Raw genomic sequence first — 24,167 nt, forward strand, 5'->3', positions numbered from 1 at the left:
ACTACCACCAGGTTATACTACTTCCCTGTGGAACTTGGGGTACTCAGAGGCCCCACAATGTCCATAGCTACACTCAAAATGACTCCTTAATCACATGTAAAAGTATCAATGGAGCTTTGAAATTCTCCCCTGTCTTGCCTACCTTTCAGCACTGCTCACAGGTCCTGCCATACCCTGTTACATCCTTTGCAATCCCAGACCAATAGATGTTCTGCATAATACATCTCTTGGTATGCTTCATACCCATATGACCTGCAAAATGAATGTTACTGGCTATGGCTATAAGTGCCAGATGATAGACTCTGGGCACTACTAACTGCTGTATTACCTCACCCTCTATCCCTCCCTCAGAGGTCCACTCTGTATACAGTAACCCTTTGTTCCAGTATACAGACTCCCCTTTTCCTTGAGTATCAGGTGTCTCCTTAGCTACTTCCCTCAAGCCTTCTAAGGTAGGGTCCAAAAGCTGAGCCTGTCAACTCTACTTTTGTGACCCCACCCAGCTCTCCTTCCACAGGAAGTCTAGTTTCTTCTGACAGCAGTGTCTCACTGTCAGCCTGGGTACTACCACTCACCTCTGTCCTTGCAGTCACCTTGTCCACAGGAAAATCAGTACCTACCAGCAGCTGTGGCTTACTTTCAGGCTCACTCTTACAAGGTATCACCATCCCCAGCTTTAGGTGTGGGATCTGTCTGGCTCTTCCCCCAGCTTACAAGGTACTATATTATCAAAATCATTCCCTATCAACACATTTGCAGGAATATTCTCAAACCCAGCTACTTGCTTCCTTCCTTTTCCTCCCTTCCAGTCAAGGAGAACCCTGGCCAAAGTAAATGGAATAAGATTCCTCCTAAAGCTCTGACTGTAGTGGACAGCCCAAGCAAGTACTGTTCCCCTTAACCACTGCAGGCTTCACAATGGTTAAGTCAGAGGCTGTGGTTCTCTGAGCAGTGGCCTGTCATCCATTTACTAAAGATAGGATACAAACTCCGGTGATAGTTTGGTACTTTTGTTGTCTCCAAACATACCATTGGCGCACTGTTATTCCCACTTGCTGGCACCTTCACCTTTTGTTCCACACCTTGCTTCAGTGTACATTTGTATGCTACATGATCCCTGTGGTTACATTTAAAACATCTAACCCCCCAATTCTTATTTTTATTTATTTTAATATTTCCTGGCTGTGCACCTGAACTAGTGGCTTCCCTTGTCACTGGTAAACTGTTGAGGTTGTTTAAGGCTGCCCACCATGGATTCCCTTATATCCATGTGAAGCACTGGGTATCCCCTTCTTGTGCAGTGATGCCCTGTTTGCTAAGTAAAGATCCCCTTTTCTCCCCAGCTCAAATGCAGTTACACTCGGTCTGCCAACCAGATTCTCATGTCCTCATGCAAAGTATTAAGGGGTTGTTCCCCAAACAAAAGGTCTACCAATCTTTCAAAAGTAGTGACCTGACACCCACTCACCCACCTATGGAAATAAACATTTAACTCAGCAATATAATCACATACACTTTCATCTGCCTTGTGTCTATGTTCATAAAACTTTTTTCTGTAAGCTTCAGGTGTTAACTTATAACAGTTCAATAAACAGTTTCACTCTATCATAGTTTAAACAATCAGTATCAGACAATTTACAAGCATCAGTTACAGCTTTACCATGCAGTTTGGGGTCAGGAATTCTATCCAGAGCTCTTGGTCAGCATTATACTGTTTACATACTCTTTCAAATATATGAATAAAACTATCAAAGTCATCCCCCTCTGCAAATTGTGGAAGACATTTACTGACCTTTATTGCTTCTGGGATCCAGTAATTCCCTTCCCCATTACCTCGATGACCCTATTGAAGGGTCAGCATTTTCTACTCATGTTGTCACTGCTTTTTCTTCAGCCTCCACTCACCACAATCTCCAAATGCTGCAGTCTCTCATTTTCTTCGATCTCCAGACGTTTGGCCTCCATTTCATGCTGACGCTGCTTCGGCTTTTCTTCAGCCTCCAGTTCATGTTGATACTGCTTCTTCTTTTCTTCAGCCTCTAAACATCACAGTCTGTTTTTGTTCTACAAATGTTTGACCTCCAGTTCAAATCTTTAACTCTAGATAGATTTTTAAGTCCTCTGAAGGAAAGGTGAACTGTCCTGTTTGTGAAGAAGGCACATTCCCAACACCAGAGTGGTTGTCCTCCTGGCCACTGGTCCAAGCTGCAGTTAAAGCTGAAATAATTTCTTCTTTAGTCCAGTTTACATGCAATGCACCAGTCCTTTGGGTTTGCAAACCTTGGCCTACTGGTTGTCAGTTTACCATAATCTTCTCCTGACATCATTGCCTGACTAAATTAAACCAAACAAAAAAAATGAATAAAACTGTTGTGACAATGAATCTCTGAATGTTTGCCTTATGGCTGTTGCAAATACACACACCTTCAGTGAAAACTGCCCAGAGGCTACTAAAGTTCAATTAATATCCCACCCTCTTTGACACCAATAAGTGACAGCTTCTCTGTCATGGGGCCAGTAATCAAGAAGCTTCAATCCTCACCACTGACACTGATGAGAGGAGGTCACTAAAAACAGGGATGTATTTACTCATTTTCAAATGCAGTTCTCTGCATCAAGTACAATTTCCCCCAAGAGCAGTTCCAAGTGATTGACACACCCACACCTAGATATTTGTTTTTCAGACACACACTCCTGGGAAAGGCTGGCACAGATTTACTAGCTGTGACCCATTATGCCCAGACAATAAGGTAAAGATACTGCTACCAGCCAATAACGGTCATGCTCTTGTAAGGATATCCAATTATACTGAGTAAAATCAATACTAACAAATGGTGTAACCAAAGCAGCAAGACTTTTCGGAGTGGCCAAGGGGTCACTAGATTAAGCACAAGTACTCTCAAGATATTAAAAGTAATCTCTAAAAGACCAGCCACAATTAAAGGCATAAACATATTTAATAATAAATAAAATACAAAACATGAGAATATTAAATATTTAAGTGCAATATACATCACAGTTTCAGTCACAGGAGAAATAAAAATATCAGTTGGATAGATTCAAGCAGATGCAGGAAAACAAGCTAATCTCACTGTAATTCCTGACTGTCTAAATAAAGAACTGTTCCCTAGCTAACAATTAATTTATCAAGGCAAGATGAAATGCTGAGAAGCTTACTTCCACTAAGCAAGGTGATGATCTTCCAATATCTAACTAACTACAATTGAACTGACAGTGATAACTGTCATAGATTTTTATATCAGGTTCCAAAGAAATCAAAACCAGCTGCTCGGCGAGTTCTATCCCTTCAGTGCTGGTTATAGAATGACATCACATTTGATCACATGGTACAGTACAGACTCAGAGCTTTTCTAAGATCTGTTGCAGTATTTGAAAATTATAGAATTCTTTGTCTAAACATAAGCATTTAATTGGTTATAGCAACACTATTAATACATTTTTTAATACAAGCATCTGTACAAATCAGTGCGACAGTCAAACAGAAAATTATTTACAAAACTATTAACCAAACTACAGCTAACTATGCTGACATACGTTACACATGCACTACCCTATTCAGCCTGGCACAGACAGCAATACCTCATCATTACTCCATTTATCAGAAAGAAGTCTAGAATGGCCTGTCATTTATTCCTGTTGGCCCATCTCTGTGAACCCAGGCAGTCCTCATATCCTGTTCTGTCTGTCACAATATGTGCATTCAGGTCCCCCATTATCAACACCAATTCATGTTGTGACTTTGCTTTTGGATGAAGCAGTGGTGCAGCGGTAGCATTGTCACCTCACAGCAAGAGGTTCTCTGGTTTGATTCTTAGCTGCGGTGCCGTCTGTGTGGAGTCTGCATGTCCTCCCTGCATTCGTGTGGGTTTCCTCTGGGTGCTCCGGTTTCTTCCCACGTTACAAAGACATGCATCCGCTGAAAATTGACTTTGTTCCAAGTCGGACTTTCCTGGTAAACAAATGTTAGATAAAAGTCACTATATGACCTCGGAGAATCCGAGCATTTTATCTACCTTTAACCAACTACAGGTTGTGTGCGTTTTTGCTAGCAATCTTCCACTACACTAGAGAATTGTTTAAAACTGGGAGACTCTAAGGCACTAGCTGCGGGTCTGAACTGAATCACCCTAAAGATTCCAACTCCTTGCGCATCAAGGAACTCCCTTCAACTGTAATATCAAGTTACTACACACCTCCTTTGGGAACTTTATGTTGAGTAAAAGCTTTACGGAACTCTAGTTCTTTAAATATTTCAGTACTCCTGGCACTATTAAGGTCACCCATAACAATAGGTTTAGTGCTCAGAATACCTCCCCTGTCCACATTTGTGTTAAATACTTGCTTGTTAACACCGGGGTATCATCAAGGTTGGAATAGCACTGTTACTTATACATTGTTAGTGGGCACACCAACCCATAGCCTCCTTTCTTTAAACAGCAGTGCGACATATATAATACTGCTTTAGAGCTTACCGTGTCCGAGCAATGATGTTAGCCTAGATCTGTGTTTGGTGGAAACAGCTTTAACCTCCCTGTTGATAATCTTAATTCCTCTGAGGCATATATTGAAGTGGAGAAAGGCTTGCAACATCTCAGACTTGTGTGGGCAGTAATACGGGTAGCAGTCTCTAACTACTAGACATTAACATTTTGACTCCATATGTCTGAAGAAGCGGACCGTCTTATATGCTATGTTAAAATGCTTTAATGGACCTGCAATGCTATTGCCTATTCCTGTTCTTTTATGGTTGCTAGTGAGGAACTAACTTGAATGGAATACCTCAAAGTTCTCATGTGGCAAACAGCCTCAGTGTCCCTATAGCTCACTGTTTATACTATTTAATGACCTAGTAGAACAAAGTTGTACTTTGTAAAAGCACTCCTAGCTAGACTGTGTTAAGCTACCTAGTACTCTACCTTACTTTTTGATTAAACTGTGCCTTGTGATTGTGTAATGGTGCCTCTATACTTAGATATCGTAGTCTGTGTTGCTATATGTCTGTAATTTCAGTAATGAAGGCTTATAAGCGTGTCTGAAATGAAATTCTGTGTTTACTACCTAAGTCTATGCAAACGACTATTTTCTTACCCTTCATTTCTTTTTTTCATTTCCCCACTGTTCCTAGGTTTCAGTTAATCTATTTTGCACTAAAGTTTTGATAATCTACCTTACCTGGTGAAAAGGACCCCTGCAAAATATTCTAAGCATCTCTTCATATAGAAAGAAACTTGCCGCCCTGTTTAGGAATCCTGCTACCATAGAGGCAAGAAAGTACATGTTATCTAAACCTAGCACTAAAGCTGAACACTGGCTTAAGAACTTGTGTAGCCAGGATACCCAGCAGCCATATCCCCTCTCTACCCCTTAATATATATACTTTCTCCTCTCCTTGTGCTATCTCCCATAATTGTTTACGGAACCTTGCAATACTTTTACCACCCATCTCTGCACGCTAGTATTTGGTTGTTCATAGGTAGGTACTAGGCTACTGGCCCTGGGGCCTATACAAGCCCAGCCAAAAAGGTACTCTAGCTTTTGCCACCCAAGAAAATTATTTTCCTGTACCACTGTCGAGCAGAGCCACAGAGGTGATCCCCGGTGTGAATTTCCTATTTCCCATCCAATCATCAAGATTTTTCTTGAAGAGTGCTAATGAGGAGCTTTGTTTGATATAGATAGGTAGTTTATTCCAGAGTATGGGAAGTCTCTGGGACAGAAATCTATCCCTTCAGCATGTTCTGTTTATTGTGGTGACAAGGTTTAGGTCTCTAGAGCATGTAGCTCGGAGGCATTGGGATTTCTTTAAGGGGAGCATGTCCAACAGCTCTGGGTTTGACATAGCTTTGTATGTTAGGCAGAGATCACCTCGGAGTAGGCGATATGCGACGGAGTAAAGCGGGGTTTTTTGAGACAGTCTGCATAGGGCATCTGTTTGAGGCTGGCAATCCTCTGTGAGGTATTTCTGCACCTTTCCAGTTGTTGTAGATGTCTTGTGAGGTACATACCAAAAGGGGTGTTGTATTCTATAATGGGTCTAATGAGTGATGAGTAGAGGGGAACAATGACCTCCTTTTTTCTGGATGAGAAACCTTTTGTGATGAGGTGTGCCACGTAGAAGGATTTCCTGACTACTGTGGCGATGTGATTATCAAAGGAGAGACTACTGTCCACCTGTGTCCCAAGGTCTCATCACACTTTCGGTGTTAAGTATACTACCTCCTATTTTGTAGTTCATGGGTACAGAGTTTTTACCAAAGAGGATGACAATGCACTTTTTGGTATTGAGCTTGAGGCCATGGCTTTGACACCAGGCATCTGTCTCAGTGAGGCCCTTTTGCAGGATGTCCACATCATTATGAGTTTCGATTATGGCTCCTAGTTTGCAGTCATCTGCGAACTTTGTTAGCCTAAGTCCTTCTAAGTTAGCCTGTACTTCAGAGAAGTAGATACCAAACAGGAGAGGGATCCAGGAATGAACCCTGTGGTACTCCACTTGTCACTGAACTGAAGTCGGATTTAGAGTCTGCTACTTTCACAGTGTGGGTTCTGTCAGTGAGCCAGTTGGTAACCCATCTTGTGACATAGGGATTTATACCTAGTTTAGTGAGTTTATCTATAATTCCAGAGTGGGGTATGGTGTCGAAAGCCTTGGCAAGATCTAGATAAGCTGCGTGAACCACCTTACCCTTGTCTACGGCTTTGATGACTGCTTTAAAGAAGTCTATCAGGTTTAGGAGACATGATCTGCCTTTTACAAACCCAAACTGGGTGGGGTCCAGAGTTTGGAGATTACCAATGTCTTTGTTTATAAGTTCCATGATGATGCGTTCCATGGCCTTGCAGACCAGTCTAGTCAGGCTAATGGGGCGGTAGTTCCAGGGGGTCTGTGGTAGCTCCCCCCTTGTGGAGTGGGATAACCATTGCTGTACGCCATTCAGCAGGCACAAAGCCTGAGGTGAGGCTATGACTTGAACATGGTAATTAGGTGGGGTGCCAGTTTGTTCTGTAGCTCATGTAGAACGCAGCCTGGGATTTTGTCTGGTCCCATGGATGCTGTGTTCTTGGCTTTGGAGAGTGTGTTTTTTATCTGTGCAGCTGTGATTACAGGAACTTTACATTCTTCCGGTATAGAGATGGGCTCTTTAGGGGGTGAGAAGGGGGTAAAGTTAGCACTGAACCCATCTGCCAGGATATTGGCAATATCAGTTGGGTCTGCATACTTAGTGCCATTGTGCTGTAACTCAGCAGATCTGAGTGTTGCCATTGAGTTTCTTGACAGAGCTATAGAATGCTTTGTGGTTGTCTTTAGAATCAGTGGTGATTTTGTTTTTGTAACTAGCTTTGGAGGATTTTATCAGGGATCGCAGCTTCTTACTGAGGCTGAACAGAGAGCTCCTCCACTCGTGGGATTTTACTCTCTTTTGCAACAGTTTCTTCCTTCTGTTGTACAGTTTGTTTATGGCAGGAGTCCACCAGATTGGCTTCCTTTTTTTGGAGGATAGCATCCTGGTTCTGTTTGGGATAGCATGATCCATGCACTCATGTAAGTGCTTATAAAGTGCAATTGTGTAGGATTCATTAGTCATAACTGTATTGTCCAACTGCATGGGTGTCGTGAAGTTCACCACTTCTGTCTTAAGAAGCATGAAGTTGGCTTTGGAGAAATTGTTTACCATGGTTTCCTTAATGGGGGGTGGGGGCAGGATGTGGATATCTAGGGTAATTTAGCTTATGTTCGGATCGGACCAATGAGGCGTTGACTTCAAGTGTGGAACACCGGTCACTCATGTTGGTAATGACTAGATCTAGGATATTGTTGCCCCTGGTGGGGGTGTGGATAAGTTGATCCAGGGCATTGGAGTTTATGAATTCCAGAAAGCGTTGAGCAAAGGAGTTGATACAGGAGTAGTTTTCCCAGTTAATGGTGGGGTAGTTGAAATTGCCCATTATTAGGGTGTTTGGTTGAACCCTAATATTTTCCAGTACATCAAGGAAAGAGGAGTGGGAATCCTGGGGCATGGTGGGTGATCTGTAGCAAGCTACAATTTGGATTGCAGTTTTGCCCAGAGTTAGTTGCACTTGGATAACCTCGGCTGTATTATGCTAAGCAACTAGCTTGGAGGTGTGGATATCCTTAATGAATATGGAGACACCTCCGCCTTTGGTGTTCCGGTCCAGGTTACATGGCCCAAATGTGTGGTATGAGTTATAGCCTGGTAGTGCAGGGGTGGTTTCTGGAGCCTTGAAACAGGTCTCAGTCATTCCACAGATATCGATGTTCACCATTTTAAGGAGTGCCTCGAATGAGTGCATTTTGAGATTTAGACATCTAGCATTGAGTAGCATCACTCTCAGTTTTTGCTTGCCTGTTCCTGTTACGGTGGTGAATTTGTCATTTGAACCTTGCCTAAAAAAGGCACTGTAGGGGCAGCAAGAACCTTAGCCAGTATCTGGAATCCCAGGGGTGACAGGTGCTGGCCATCTCTGGCAAAGCATTCTGGTCTGTCAACCATGTCATCCCAGGCAGACAGATACTGGATCCCTTCAGAATGGCACCAGAAGCTTAGCCAATTGCTCAAGTCAATCATTTTGTCCTTGTACTGCAGCATCATTCTGAGTGATGGCAGAATGCTACTCAGGGCTAGGGTCATACCTGCCTGGGCTACAATATTGTTATACAATTTGTGGCCACTAGGTGGCACCATAAACTAGGCTATTTCCTAGTAAACTTACCTTTTCTCCCCAGAATTGAACCTAATTAAAGATCAGACCCTAATCTAACAAAGAAAGAAGGAACTTTTTCCCGCTCTCTCTACCACTCTATCTGCTACTTTCCACTTTAATTGCAATCAGCTACCCCTCACCATCACGACCACTGTATCCTTCCCTCCTTACTTACCTGTACCAACTGAAAGTACCTAAGTCGGTGCTTACAGATCGTTTTTGCTGACATTTCTTCAGTTACTTGTCCTAACCCACTCCATTCGCCCTTCGGGCTCACTTCACACCCCCTACCCCACCCCCATTTCCCACCCACCCCCAGTGCAGCTTCCTTTATACTTCTGTTACCACACTCCCTCCCCTAAACTTGTCCTAACCCACTCCATTCACCCTTCGGGCTCACTTCACTCCCCTACCCTACTCCCATTTCCCACCCACCCCCAGTGCAGCTAACTTTATACTTCTGTTACCACACCCCCTCCCCTAATCAATGTATCACTTACCTCTGCCAATTAACTACCCATCCCCACCTACTACCACTCCCTTTAGCAACTTTACACCTTATATGTCCTCTCCCTACCATCTACACTCTAATCATCCTTTTTGATAACTTTGTACAACTTTCTCTCCTACAGCCACCTCTATTTTATCTTATAGTATACTCTTACCCTCAAACTGTACTCTACCTGTAATCCTACTCATCCTAATGGCCTCAATACTGAAGACTATATACTCAAACCTACTACTCTTAACTACTATCCTAGCTTCTCTAACTATACCCTATACTCTAACCATTTATGAACATTATTCACTTACTGATCACCATCCCTACCAACAATCTGTTTCTCACATAAACACCCTCAACCACATAAATATAACCTCCACTTCTATCTATATACTAACAAAATATCATATATCAAACCATGTTAGTTACTTCCAAGACAAGAAAACTATATTACAAAATTGTAAAGATTATACAAGCACCTCAACAACACCCCCTATTAGATGGTGACATTCATCCAAACCCTGGCCCCAATAATAAAATTACCAATGACCCACATAATCTAACTTCTCATACTACCCCTACGCCAAAAAGACCCTCTAACTCTCCTGATAGACCACCTCAACATCTGTAGCATTAACAATAACATTTCCCAACTTCATGCACTCCTAGAAGTGCACTAATTTGATATCCTCTGTATTACAGAAACATGGCTAAAACCTTCAACTTATGACCATGAAATTACCCCTCCCGGATACAACATCTTGAGATGTGACAACAAAGCCAAAAGGGGTGGGGTTGTAGCCATTCTCTATAAAACAGAACTTCAGGTTGCATCCTTCAATGTGTTCCTACCCTCAGATACCAATGCTGAAACCCTTACTGCTAAACTTCAAATCAACAACTGTAAATCTATTTACTTAATTTGCTCCTATCTTCCCCCGGAAATATCAATATTCTAGAAAACATCCTTAGTTGCCTCTCTACTCACCTACCTCAGGAAACCATAGTGCTAGGTGACTAATATAGACTGGGCCACCTGTAGCTCCCCTAATTCTATCACCCACATAAATCTATACAGCTTTTCCCAAATAACCACAACCCCTACTAGAATTCACAAACCAGGCAGTAAGGAAACCATCCTACATTGGATCCTTATCAACAGCCATCCTTACAAATATAAACCAGGTGCCCTTCCAAATGACATTAGTGACCACGCTCTAACCTATATAATTAAACAAAAATCCCACAGCCCCAACTCAAATAACTTCAAAACCTCATGCTCTAAAAAACACTTATCCAGAGAGCTTCCAAAATGAACTTAAGGCACGTGAATGGTCACCACTACATCATCTTCAACTTGATGAAGTGGTGTCCTACTTTAATACAAAATTCCTACAAATCCTGGAATACCATGCCCCCTCTCGCTCCACCCGTACAAGAACCAAAATTGCACCTTGGCTCACTAAAAAAACAGGCAAAAGATCCTCCTACATAATAAAATCTGGGCCAAATGGAGATCCTCCAAAAACACATCAGACCACCTTTACTTTAAACAGTTAGGAAATGCCACCAAAAAAGAAATTCTGCTCGACAAAAAAAAAACTATTACACTTCACCTCCAACAAACCCACCAGCAAAAACCAAAAAAGTTCTGGTCTGGTATTAACAAACTACTTCAGCCAGGGCACTCAAACTCCTGTTCCATCAAGTATCTCCCATAACAACTCTTAGGAAATTGCTGATGCCTTTAACAACTACTTCATTGAAACCATTCAAACTCTAGCTAAAACATTACCACCAACCGATCAATCACGACAAATAGCCCAGTTCCCTCTTTTCATATACAACCTGTACCTACATCCCTTGTTTGCACCCTCCTTCAAAAACTCAAACCATGCACCCCCTTTGGCTGACTACCAGCCTAATACCTGCAAATAGCAGCTAAAGCCATTGCCTATCCCATTTCCATCCTTATAAATAGAACAATTACAGAAAGCACAATCCCTTCCATCTGGAAAGTCTCCCATATCATCCCTCTACATAAGGGTGGTACTTGTACTGAGATTTCTAACTTTTGACCAATTGCTTTACTCTCTTCAATAGCTAAAATAATGGAAAAATGCATCCATCAACAACTATTTGATCACCTTCTCCATAATAACTTACTTGCCAACAGTCAGCATGGTTTCAGGCCTTTCCATAGTACCACCACTGCCCTGCTATCTTTTTCTGACTTTATAAACAAACATCGCAACAATAACTCTCTTTCTTCTGCTCTGTTTATTGACCTTTCAAAAGCTTTTGACATGGTTAACCATCACCTACTTATTGATATATATTAAAAGCTCTATCTCTTGACCCACATGCATTACTTTGGTTTAAATCCTATTTAGAAAACAGACAGCAAGCAGTGCTCTGGGATAATTATCTATGCACCCCCCTGTTAACATTGGAGTACCTCAAGGCTCTATTGTAGTGCCTCTTCTCTTCTCAGTTTTTATTAATGATCTAAATGCCAAAATTCCACAAGCCACCTGTATACAATATGCAGATGATTCTACTTTAATATGTTCAGCTAAGTTCCTAACCTCTCTCCAGACCCTCACCCAAACAGTATTTAATATTGTTGAAAACTGGTTCATGCAACATTGCCTCCTCCTTAACCCCCCCAAAAAAATTGCTTTTTGCTCCTACCCAAAAGTCACCACAATTTCACTTCACAGTAACCTCTAACAATGGAACTAGCATAGCTCCAGACACTACAACCCGAATCCTAGGAATTACAATAGACCACAACCTTAGGTATGATGATCATATTAATACTACTATAAAATCTGTCAACAGAAAACTAGGCTCCCTTTATAGAATCAAACCCTTCCTTACACCAGTAGCTAGAACTACTATTGCCCAGACCCACCTTATATCAACCCTGTTCTATGCTTCTGCCATTTATACCAATCTAAAAACAAGCTTAGCAAACTTGCAACCAGCTATAACAACATTGCCAGATTTCCACTGGTACCCAGTTTAGAACCCACCACTGTCACAACCTCAAACTAGGATGGTTAGAACTGTAGAACCACCTACTTTATTAACAACTCACCATCACCCAAAAGATCCTTTACCACCCCAAGAATACCCCAATCCTCACTAATCCGATTACCCCATATAAAAATCTGGCAACACTGCTTCCAAGTGAACTCCTCTCTTTCTTCCACACTACTTTTCAAAAAATACCTTAAAGAATACCTTAATACACACTGGCTATGTCCCTGTTCTAACCCTGACTAATATCTCAATCCCCATCTTACTCTCCCTATTCTTCTCTGCTCTGTTGTTCTATTACATTTACCTGGGTTAATTAGTAAGCTATCCTCTATAACTAGTATTTAACAAGTATTCCTTCTTAGTACTCTGTAAGAGTATACTTACTCTAAATGTGCTATCCTCCACTGTACTAGATATAAACAATGCCTGTACATCTGTAAACCAGGCAAAACAAAATATTTTTACTTTATGTATTCTGTTTTTGCATGTAATATATGATATGTTACTGCCTATGCTTGGAGCTTTTCTCCCCGGGCCTCTACTGAAAATGGACATATATCCAGTTAGACTAGCCTGGTCAACAAATGTAAAATAAAATAAAACAAACAACATGTAACCAGTAGGCCCTGCAACTGCTGTCTAAATGCACTCTTTTCTTTACTATTACAACCATACTGGTGGGAATAAGGTGAGATTATGAATTCTACCCTATTCACACATTACAGTCTGCGTGCAAGGAGTCTGTCATTAATTCTGATGACATTTCTTATAGTCTTCTGAAGCCTGACCTTACCACATTTCTCGCCATTTGTAGTCTGCCCTCCTCCTGAGTAGTAGCACTCAAAACAGTTCTCGTGTGTTGTCAGCTGTGCAATAATGGGCATAGAGGGTTATCTCATCTGCACGACAGATGGCAAAGTCAGAAGAAATGGGTACTGTATTATTATGGTTCTAATGTCATCTCAAAGTGTGAAACAAGGCAGTCTTCCATTCCTGTGTATGCGGTTAAGAATATATGCTGTACAGTGATTCTATCTGAAGATGGTTAAATATGGAATTTTACTCCCTTACCTCTAACAAACAGAATAACCATGCCTTCACAGTGCTTCCCATAATAGTGGCTCGTGTGTGCATGGCATCCTGTAGAAATCTGCACGATGTTTACCAAGAGTGTTCATTATACAAATCGAGTGATTCAGAAACAAGGCTGAGATGAGCCTTAATTAGCATAATCACCATGCCCAAAAGAGTGAATCAACACAATGTAAGAGCAATGAGAAGCCTAGAGCATCACTGTGCTATGAAAGAACTCTCTACTAACTGGAGTTTGAATCCTGCCAAAGGTGGTTTTCAATATAACTTTCGTTGGAATAAGACTGCTCAAATAAGGAAAGTGCTACTTCTTACAAATTCATTCCTTTGCAATATGGTAACTTTTTCACTACTCTTTACCCTGAGGCCTAGAAGGGATGTCAGTTTATTAGTACTATCAAATATCTTTGCCAAAAGGTTAAGGGGTACACAGATAGTTTAATGAATGTAGTAGACAGCATTATTTAGGTAAAAGGTAGACACATCCCTGAGGTCATATTCAGAGTAATATGCAATACTACTTCCTTGTTATGTGCCATGCACATCATTAGTGAAATTTGTGATCCTGCTATTGCACTGGTCCATGCATTGTTGTTGTTCACTTCCAGTCCTGTGCTTGTTTTTAGGGTGATATGTGCTCAGTAGACATACAGTATATGCCTGACATTTACTTATAGGTTGTTGATACAGATGTGTGTCAGGCACAAATACAGCAGACTATATGCCCTCATAGGTTACTAATAGCAAGGTATTATTAAAACCCATGCAGGAACAAGATTGTTATTTTTCCACTGTTTTCAATACTAACAGAGCTGTACCTCTAAAACTGCAGAAAAGAAAAAAAAATGATGAATCTCATGGGGCCATCAACATTCACTTGCAAACCAAAATTTACAGATGAGATGGTACCACAGGCCCTCTATGTCAATGGCTCTATGCTGTCCATGCCACAAACCAACCCTTCCATGACCAGTGCCTGGAAATAAATAGTTAGCAATGTTAATGAGCTGGGTGGTCAGGAAAACAGCAATCATATGGTTGGACTCAGGGCCAGGGACATGATCCATTCCCACAGTGCTACCACTTCAACAGCAAGGTCTATTGTGAAGCTGTATATTCCCAGTAGAAGGCATCCCATAGTCATGACTAATTATGCTTGCACATCTTCTAGCTGATGATGGTTGAGGTCATGTAGCAGGCCAGCATCTAGCCAGGGTCATGGTAAGCCAGTGCAACTCCTGGAAGATGTGGCTCGAGTGGTAGAATGCACAGCAGGCTGAGCCCTCTGTTACACATGCCCTGGTTATGTCCAGAGGCTGTGACCCTGCAGACCCACACACACACCCACCACAGCCCCCTAGCACATCACACACATGCACGGACACCAGTTCTTCTCAATGACAACCACACACACAGACTTTTGCTATTTTTTCTTTTTATACACTCTACCACTTACTTTCCTGTGAAAGGCATGCTCTCTTGCATTGCATTTCTTACCTGTGCAAATGACAATAACTGTGCCTTGACCTTTGTACAATGTTACTTAGGTTGGCTATGTATGCACATCCTGTGGTTTTTGTATACATCATATTTACAGTATGTAGCTGCTTAGCTCTTGTATAGTTATATTGTAAAGCTATGTGCAATGCACTCTCTCTCTTAGTGGCATGGATTACTGTGAAGCCTCTATCTGGCATGATCATCGCCTGCTGCTGGCTCCTCCATTAACTCAACTGCTTCAGCTGTCTGTTGTGCTGGGAAATTGCTGGCTCTGTGAGTGCCCACCCTGCTGTAACTGTTTACTAAATATCCTATTGTTTAACACTGCACACCCAGTCAATTTTTTGCAGACATGGCATGGTCATACTGCAGGGCACACACAGCTAAATCTAGAAAGTGAAATTGTGCCTTCAGCAGCCCTAACACATCCCATAATGTTTCTCATTTGCAATAGTATATGGCTGTAGCCTTGGTCTGATTGAATGGATTTATGATAGGTGTCATAAGCCAGGGTTCCGGGGCATATCTGCAATCATCAACAAGATGTCCCTGTGGAAAGTCACCCTTTGGTAGAGGTCATGTGTGCCATACGTGGAAGTCATGAAAACTGCCTGGGTGGCCTACATACTGATTGTACATGACATTCTGTACATTACAGACCACCTGGCAGTTGACAAGTGGCACCCTTTGCAGTTCATGTACCTCCTTCCTAGTTCATGAGGTGGGGCCTTTATTTCAATGTGGGTAGAATCTATGGTCTCAGTACCTCAGGGAATGGGCTATATCATAGATCTCTTGCTGGGTGTTCTCTCTCTCTTCTGGGATATGTAGGAACCATATATACTCCCCCCAGATGCTAAAGCACAATATCAAGAAACTGAAACTATTCTCAAGGCAGATGTCTGAGATGCCCCTACTGCGTCCCCAGTAGGTTAGTGAAAAGTCCATGTAGCTAATGCATGTAAAGCCACATAAACCTTTGTAACCACTGGTATAGGTACTCCATTACTGTCACAGGGGCTGCAGATGAGGCCTACTTATGTCCACAATTTGTTGCATGATGCATCTGTCCACATGGTACTGGTCCACTATGTTGATGTCATGTAGGGAATGAAATGTTGCATGTGGTTGGATGACCTTGCACTTCTGGGTATTCAGCCAAGTTCAAATATAAATGGATGCAACTCTGTTAGGTACCATTAAAATATCTTTGAATCACTCTGCCATCTGGTTTTGCTCCATTATCATACACAGCTCCTCATGAGTTCATATGTGTATACAAGGCTAATGACCACTGGGGTTTTTATAAGCCTAGTCATATATCTCAAAAGCAACCAAATTGTGAGCCTGGGAGGTTATTATAAGGGGAATGTGAAGGCAGAGCATGATTTACAGGCTGTTTCTATGCATTAAGGACACAGGTGCTAGAACAGGGGGTGAGTTTCTGATTACCTATCCACTGGTTGAAGGTAAGCTTGAAAAGGTTTAGGGAAGAGTTCGCTTCACATGGATGAGATGCCTGCTCCAGAGAAGGATAATTCTGACATACCTGTCCCTCCAACATGTCCTATTTATGTCACAAGCAAGGTTTATGTTCTTGGATTAAATAGTTCTATACTGTTCATTGTACAGATATGCAAAAGGTCAGAGTGAGATCCAAGGATTCCTTATATGCCAGATTGCCAGATAAAGATAGCCTGTCAACAGTCTGTAGGAAATGGTGTATTGAGGTAGGGCTTTAAGGTGATCTGCATAGGACATACTGTTAATGCCATATATTCTTTTCAAGAGGAGCCTCTGAAGATTTTCCAGTTGTGGCATGTGATAGGTCTGGTGCATAATGAAGAGGTCATTGTGTTCAGTGATTATCCCAATTTTATGTTTAAACATAAAAATTTAAAGCAACTTTTGTGTGCAAATAGATGCAGTACTAAGAGTGTTACTCAACTCTCAAATAGGGTAGGTACCTACCCATGTAAACATTGAAGTGTGTAAATATATATCTCATAGTAGTGAATTTATTCATGCAGTTAACTGAGGTGCTAACAGTTAGGGATCAGCTTGTCAGTAGGATTTTCATCTAAAAGTTCCTTGTGGGGAGTCATGATCTACTGAGGAGAGTATCCCTCAGCTGTACCAAGCAAATGCAGGATAGTGGGGATACCAACTGGTAGGTCTTGAAAGAAAAAAAATCACCTGGTGGAAGAAGTAATTGGTACAAGCCTCCCAGATACTCTTAGGTTCCATGCCAGCCCAGACTTCGAAAAGGGATAATCTGGTTTTGGTAGGAGAGGCTGGTAGATCTAGAGATGGATGGGGACACTTTGGTAGCTGAAACAAAATGAAGAATATGAGGGAGAAAATAGTTACATTCTTCCCAATCACGGATTGTGTGGGCCATGGGAATGAATTCCCTTTATGGTTGTCTGTATAGTGGCCCTTCCTGTCAGCTCTTGCCCTACTGGGGAATGAGGCAAGCTGGATTGGGCTGATTGTTACAGGCAGGGGAGAGAAAAGAATTGATCAAAAAGACGTTTCTGTACAACTAGTATTAAAATATATTCATATACAGACACGCTAAAAATATTTTTTCTTCTATAGTTTGGGAAGTAGAAGTGCATGTAGCATGTATTCTGTGTTTATAAGTGGTCTAGTTATTTGGGTTACTTTTGGAGTTTTTGTTTTTATATTTATAGCTGTGCAAGTCACTGTTTAATTATTCGCAAATCCTTATACTGCTTATTTTTGATAATACTGTAGGAATATTCAGGAACAAATAGTGCACAGCATTAGGCAAAATAGCACAGCCAGTAACATCACATGGGGAGGGGGAAATTTAAAGACACGTGCAACTCCTCACTCTACCAGAGAAATAGTGTAGAATGCAGGACATGAAAATTGCTGCAGAGAGGCATGAAGTTGTGAATCAACATAATAATGGGAAGATTCACATACATAAATTATAAAATAAAACATGGCAGAGCAATTCAGAATTAGGTGTGATGAGCTGTAGCATTAATCTGTTCTGAATGCCAGGATTTTCTATTGCACAGAATCACCACTCAGGTTATCATGCTAGGAGCAGCATCACCATTCGACAGCGTCATGAGTTAGGAGCCACTTCCAGAGACAGTGTGCTCAGTACTGCACATCATCACCCTTCATGTGGCCAGAAGGATCAGATAGTGGCTAACATACCATCCTCTCCACACCCATGTGACGGTCTGTCACTATAGTGAGGACATAGGCACGATATGGGAGTTAGTGGACATATACCAGCCTCACATGGAATAAAGGTGGGTGCATTGAATGCCTATCCCAGTGGAAACAAATGTTTGCATAGTGTTAACCATCCTTGCTATGGGGGCTTTCTGCTGTCTAACAGGAGCCACATTACAATTTTTACAGATATTAGTTTTGTGAATCCCATACAAGTCTATTGTTGGATAGTGCATGTTATGATCTCCACAGAAAACAGCATACAGAGGCATTCTATGACATAACCCTTGTTCTGGAGGTCCTAAAGACTGTAGACTTCATTGATAGCAAGGCCCCACTTGTTTTACAGTGTTGTCTGGTATATCAACCAGAAGCACTTCCTTCCCATCAAGTGCCAGATGGTATGAAATGCAAAGGGCAACTTTTTGAATTTGTCTGTGTGGTTAGCATACTTTGAAAAGGTTTTTGCTGTTTTTTTCCAGTGGTTTGGAAGGGTTTGAGGGATTGATATATAATGTAGAGGTGGCTTGGATTCACTCGCAAATGTTTGTGTGTTTATTGTAACTGCTAAACTGTTCATTTGCAAGCCCTTATTCATGAAAACAAGCTTGAAACAATTTAGAGTTATGAGCACTTTTGTGATGCTGTGGGAGTTCTAAGAACTGTCCAGGTTATTTCTCCCTGTCTAAAAGTAAATAATCATAATATTTTGAATCCTATGCCAAGATGTCAATGAACGAAAGTTAAGATAATAAGCAAAAGACAGTGAATTGCATTCTAAACCACTGTCAGTTATTAGATAGTTCTGAATGCTTGCAATATACCAAAAGGATACTTTATAAACTGGCCTATAGAATGACACGATTAAAAAAAATAGGACTGTTTCTCTGTTATTGTCTTTTTTTAATGATAACAAAACTTAATATCTCAGAGCAATTTATTATGGAAAGTTTGAATCTTAAAAGGGAAGATCTTCAGATGTTTGTTCTGATACTATTAGACATAAAATTTAAGGAAAAAATAATACTGATTTTAACAGTAGTACTAGATTAAAGAGCATCAAATATATAAGTGCAAATATAACTGTGCTATTATACAACACACTACACCAGGATTATACCTAAAATATAAATCCTAGGAATATCTTAATAGACAAGACACATTATACAAACAGATATAAAAAGATCAGAATAAGTACATATGTATATTGTTAAAAAATATAAATGTCTATAAGGGTGAGACATTGGCATAGTGGATAAGCTGTTCACCTTATAGGCATAAGGTGCAGGGTTTGATTCTCAAATGGGGTAACTGACTGGGTTTGGAATGGCCCACAAGGACAATCAACCTAGTACTTATTTATGAACTCATGATCCTATGAACAACTTTACACATCGTAAATAAAATAAGAAACATATAAAATCATCTGGCCTATAAATGAATATATATGAAAACAACTGACTTCCTCCATACAAGCAGACCAGGGAGATAATGTGAGGTACAGGAAAAGATGACTGTAGAGATATTCATTTTCCTCAACTTATACTAAAGATTCTGAACACCTGTTTAGCTTTGCTTATTCATGGCTTTAAGATGTGTACTAAATTGAGACATTAATATGAATCAGAAGCATGAGCTAACCATTAATGGAGAGTATGACAGGTAGTTTTGCTTGTCTTTTTCAACAAACTAGGAATACGTTATTCCATGGTAGAATGTTTTAGGGTTATATCATTAGCTACCTTTTTATTTGTTTCAAAAGTTTTGGCCATAGCTTAAGATTTGATATTGTTATATATAAAGTATATAATAAGTTCTGTACATGAATGTGATTTCATTATAGATGTTTTTCTCTCTCTCTCATACAATTGTCTGATTTTAAATACATATCTATTAATATTAATGGGTTGAATAATCCAGTAAAGAGTCTGTTCAAATACTTGCAATTACATAAAGCTCAAGTACTCAATATTTGTACAGGAAACATGTTTACTTAGTAAAGATGTAAACAAACTTTCATTAAAGAATTATTTGTTTTTTGAAGGTTCTGACTTTCAAGCTAAAAGAAGAGGCACCCTCATTTTATGGAAGAACTTGCCAGTAATGCCTAAATTAAAATATACCTATTTTGATAAAAATGGTATGTTAAGCATTGTTATAATTGAGTGGAACAGAAAACTATATAGATTAGTGAACTCTTATTGGATTCCAGGGGTTGGACCTAAAGATGCAAAAAATTACTTAGACACTAAAGCTCATTACATAATAGGAGAAATCATAATGGCTGCTGATTTTAATTGCATTTTATCAGACAAATATTCTACTGCAGATAGAAAGATGAGAATCGCACTTAAATTTTGTAAATCTATTGAATTTAAAGGATATATATGAGCCAAGGAAAACAAACTGACTTCAATTTGCCTACTATTCATATAAATATGGAACACAAAATATTGATAACATTTTTGTCTCAATCTGTTGTCACATATCAAAGAAGTTTCAATAGTTTCATGTCCATAATTCTATAATCTTTAAATATTTTTTTTAAAAACTAACAATTTAATACATAACAGCTAATTACCAGTGTACAGTATTACAATAAAAGGACTGATGTTAAAGAGATCAACAATTTCCTAGAAATAAATATGAATGATGAAGTATCGGACATTGTCCTGTGGTATACACTAAAGGCTCACTTAAGTAGAAGTGTTACAAGCTGGTATATTAGTAAACAAAAGAATGAGAGAAAGAAATGAATAAACTACAGGCCAAGATAGACACAGTAAAGTTAAATCTAAAACCAATTGACATCATCAGTCAGTCTGAACTTACAAACTTAAAATACAAAATATGTTGAAATTCTAAATCATGAATTTTCAATAAACCTGGAAAAACAAACTTCAGGCATATTCAGTAAACTCTTTAAGCTTGCATAAGCTGCTCTTACATCAAAGAAAATGAATAAACTAAATCATATCAAAGAAATTATAACACACATAAATAATAAAAAAGAATACATATTAAAGTAGTAAACAAATAAACCAGTTCTACTAAAATGACCGCAAGCTGAAGACAAAGAATAACTTTTAGATCTTTCATCCTTTATTTAAAACTTCATCAGAAAATGAATAGTAAAATACCCATTGAATTTAAAATTGGAGCTTAGAATCACATGACTTCCTTAACCAATATGCATTTAACACCAATTTATGAATAAACTGCTTAAATAACTAATTTAAACTGCAAGTAGTGAAGGAGTAAATAAATACATAAATAAAATATAGGTCTTTTAAAACCCAAACCAATACCATAAATTATAACCTTTGAGCTAATAAAAAAAAAACACTTTAAATTTATACATTCATTTAACTCTGGTCTTTTGTAAGCAGCCAATATCCTTTTTGCCATTCAGCTTCATGGCATTTTAACAACACATTTAAGCTCTGAAAGTTATTCTCTGTCTCCAGTTTTGTGGTCATTTTAGTAAAAATGGTTTGTTTGGTTTACTAGTTTTAAGTTTCTACATTGCAGCTCATTGTTGGTTTGCTTCTATTTGCGAAATGGCAGGCTTATTTGGAGAAATATCATCCCAAGATAACAATTTGGATTTGTCTACCCATATAGTTCCTGAGGAACTAATTGTTTTAACCCAAAGACTTACTTCAGCAGTGTTGGAATTGAGTGGTTTGTTGGAGAATATGTAAACTGGCAGCCAGAATGTTCCCAGATTGCAAATGAAGAATGTTAACACCAATTCTTCACATTGTGAGGCTGTACATGGAGATTCTATACACTGGAAAAGCTGATAATTTTATGGCTGCAGCACCAATTACAAGCACAGACATTAGTGACTATCCAAAATGTTACTAACCCATTTTCTAACACAGAGCTATTGAATAATTTAACTACTGGTACTGTTTATAATGATGAAGCCAATCATTTATTTTATTTTATTTATTTAACATTTGTTGACCGGGAATGTGGGAGAAGATGCACGCCTTTGAATGTGGAGGAAAAGAGGAGTAACGAGGAAACCCACCCCGCACACAGAGAGAACACAAAAAAACCACACAGAAGGCACCCCACTGTGCCGCCCACTTGTAAAAAGATATTTTTTTAAATAGAGAAGATTTTTAAGTTAAAAACATTAAAATACAAAATCCATTATCAATAAGAATGCATTAAAACAGAGCATGTTCCCTTTGGTTTAAGGATTTACAAATTCCCAAATGGTGTAGAACCAGGAGACAAATTATATAGGGAATTGGTCAAATTATTCAGTAATACTAGGGTAATCATGATGAAACTGTTGGTAGAGGACTAACAAAAGAAAGTTAAACTACTGGAGAACATTCAGGAGTTATAGGATTCCATAAAAAATAATGTTTACTTTTCATAATTTAAAAGTTATATCACGGGATTAGTGCCAAAACAAGTAGGTTAGTTTCAACCATTATTAATAAAAAGTGCAAAAAGTTACAGAGAAAGGCTAAGACTTATTGTATAGGAACAGTGTACATTTTAATAGGGAAGAAAGTTGCTCAGAATAATTTCAACCAGGAACAGGTTGGAAATCCAACCAACACTCTTTATAGAAATAAAGACATTAATACGCTGTCCAGCAGTACATGGGAACAAATTCAAGCCTCAACATCGAGTAACATTAATGAGCAACCCCCAGTTTTATCACCGTCTTTTGTCCTGAGCCCTCGAAAACTGAGGAGGACTCTGCAATGGCAATCCAAAGGAAAGGATTGAGGAAGGTGGAAAGGAAAAGGAAGAAAGAAGAATTAATCAGTTCACAGGACATTGTTAATTTAAGCAATATGACTTGGAACAATGACCACATTTCTGTTTTACCTAAAGGCTCTTCTTTTATTCTCACACAAACAGCTTATTTAACTAAAGACCCAACGGACTTAAAACTTTATATTCATAAGCTAAATCTGAAATACTTACTGAAAGACATTCCTTACTTTAATAGCAAAGAAAAAAATTTCTGAGAAAGAACTTATAACCCCACTCTTCACAACATACTACACATTTTTCATGATATCTGTTAAGATGATTTTAAGAATTAATTTAGGTTTTAACCCAAAATTTTGCAACTTATCTTACAATGAAAGATGAGCTTTAAAACAGTTGTGAATAAGGATATACGGGTTATGAGAGCTGATAAGGGTGAGGCAGTAGCTATCATGGATACCCATTGATTATGTTGAGGCTATTAGACAACTTTTAGCACATGACTTGTTATGAAGAAATTTTAGAAGATGAACTTATTAAAGATTTCTGTAACATTGATGTCATCCTGTGTGATCTACTATGTCAAAGGAACATTGATCACGATCCTTACACCTTTTTAAATGAAGATCAACCAAAAATGGCCAGGTTATTTGGTATCCCTAAGATTCATAAGAATCTAGAGAACCCACCATTTAGGCCAGTTGCAGCAGCTGACTTTTACAAGGCAGAATCCATTTCAGTGTTTTTATATTTACTTAACCAGTGGCATGCCTCCTTAACCATGCCAAATTACCCATTTTTTACCAAGTTTTGGGGTCCAAATAATGGGGTGCCATGATTCCCGAGTGGCAAACCTTCATTTCAGATTTAATTTTTTTTTCTTAGGACTTTCTGAGGTGACGACATGATGTGCACAATGACATCAGCTCCATCAGCCTGTCAGAATTGAGCTCAAGAGCTCACATTCCGGCTGTGGCTGTTTGAGCATGAAAACAAATGGGTTTGAAGTTTATGGTGCTGCTGGACTTGGAGGTTTATTCTAGTGGAATTATCTAGAGCTGTGGCATTATCTGCATGGACAGAGCTTTAGCTTTAAGGTATTTGCCATTGCTTTGGTTGGGCTGCTATACGCATGGACAGAGCTTTGAACAAGGTATTTGCCATTGCTTTGGCTGGGCTTTATGGAGTTTCTTTCCCATTGCTTGCTGGTGGAGTTACAGAACTTTGCTTAATTGCTGGTGGACTTGGTTTGCTTTATGGAGTTTCTTACGAGTGTGTGTGTGTATATATATATATATATAAGGCCCCCAAGGGA

This window comes from Protopterus annectens, chromosome 16.part0, assembly GCF_019279795.1.
Source record: "Protopterus annectens isolate FY-2018-M chromosome 16.part0, PAN1.0, whole genome shotgun sequence".
Taxonomy (NCBI): Eukaryota; Metazoa; Chordata; order Ceratodontiformes; family Protopteridae; genus Protopterus; species Protopterus annectens.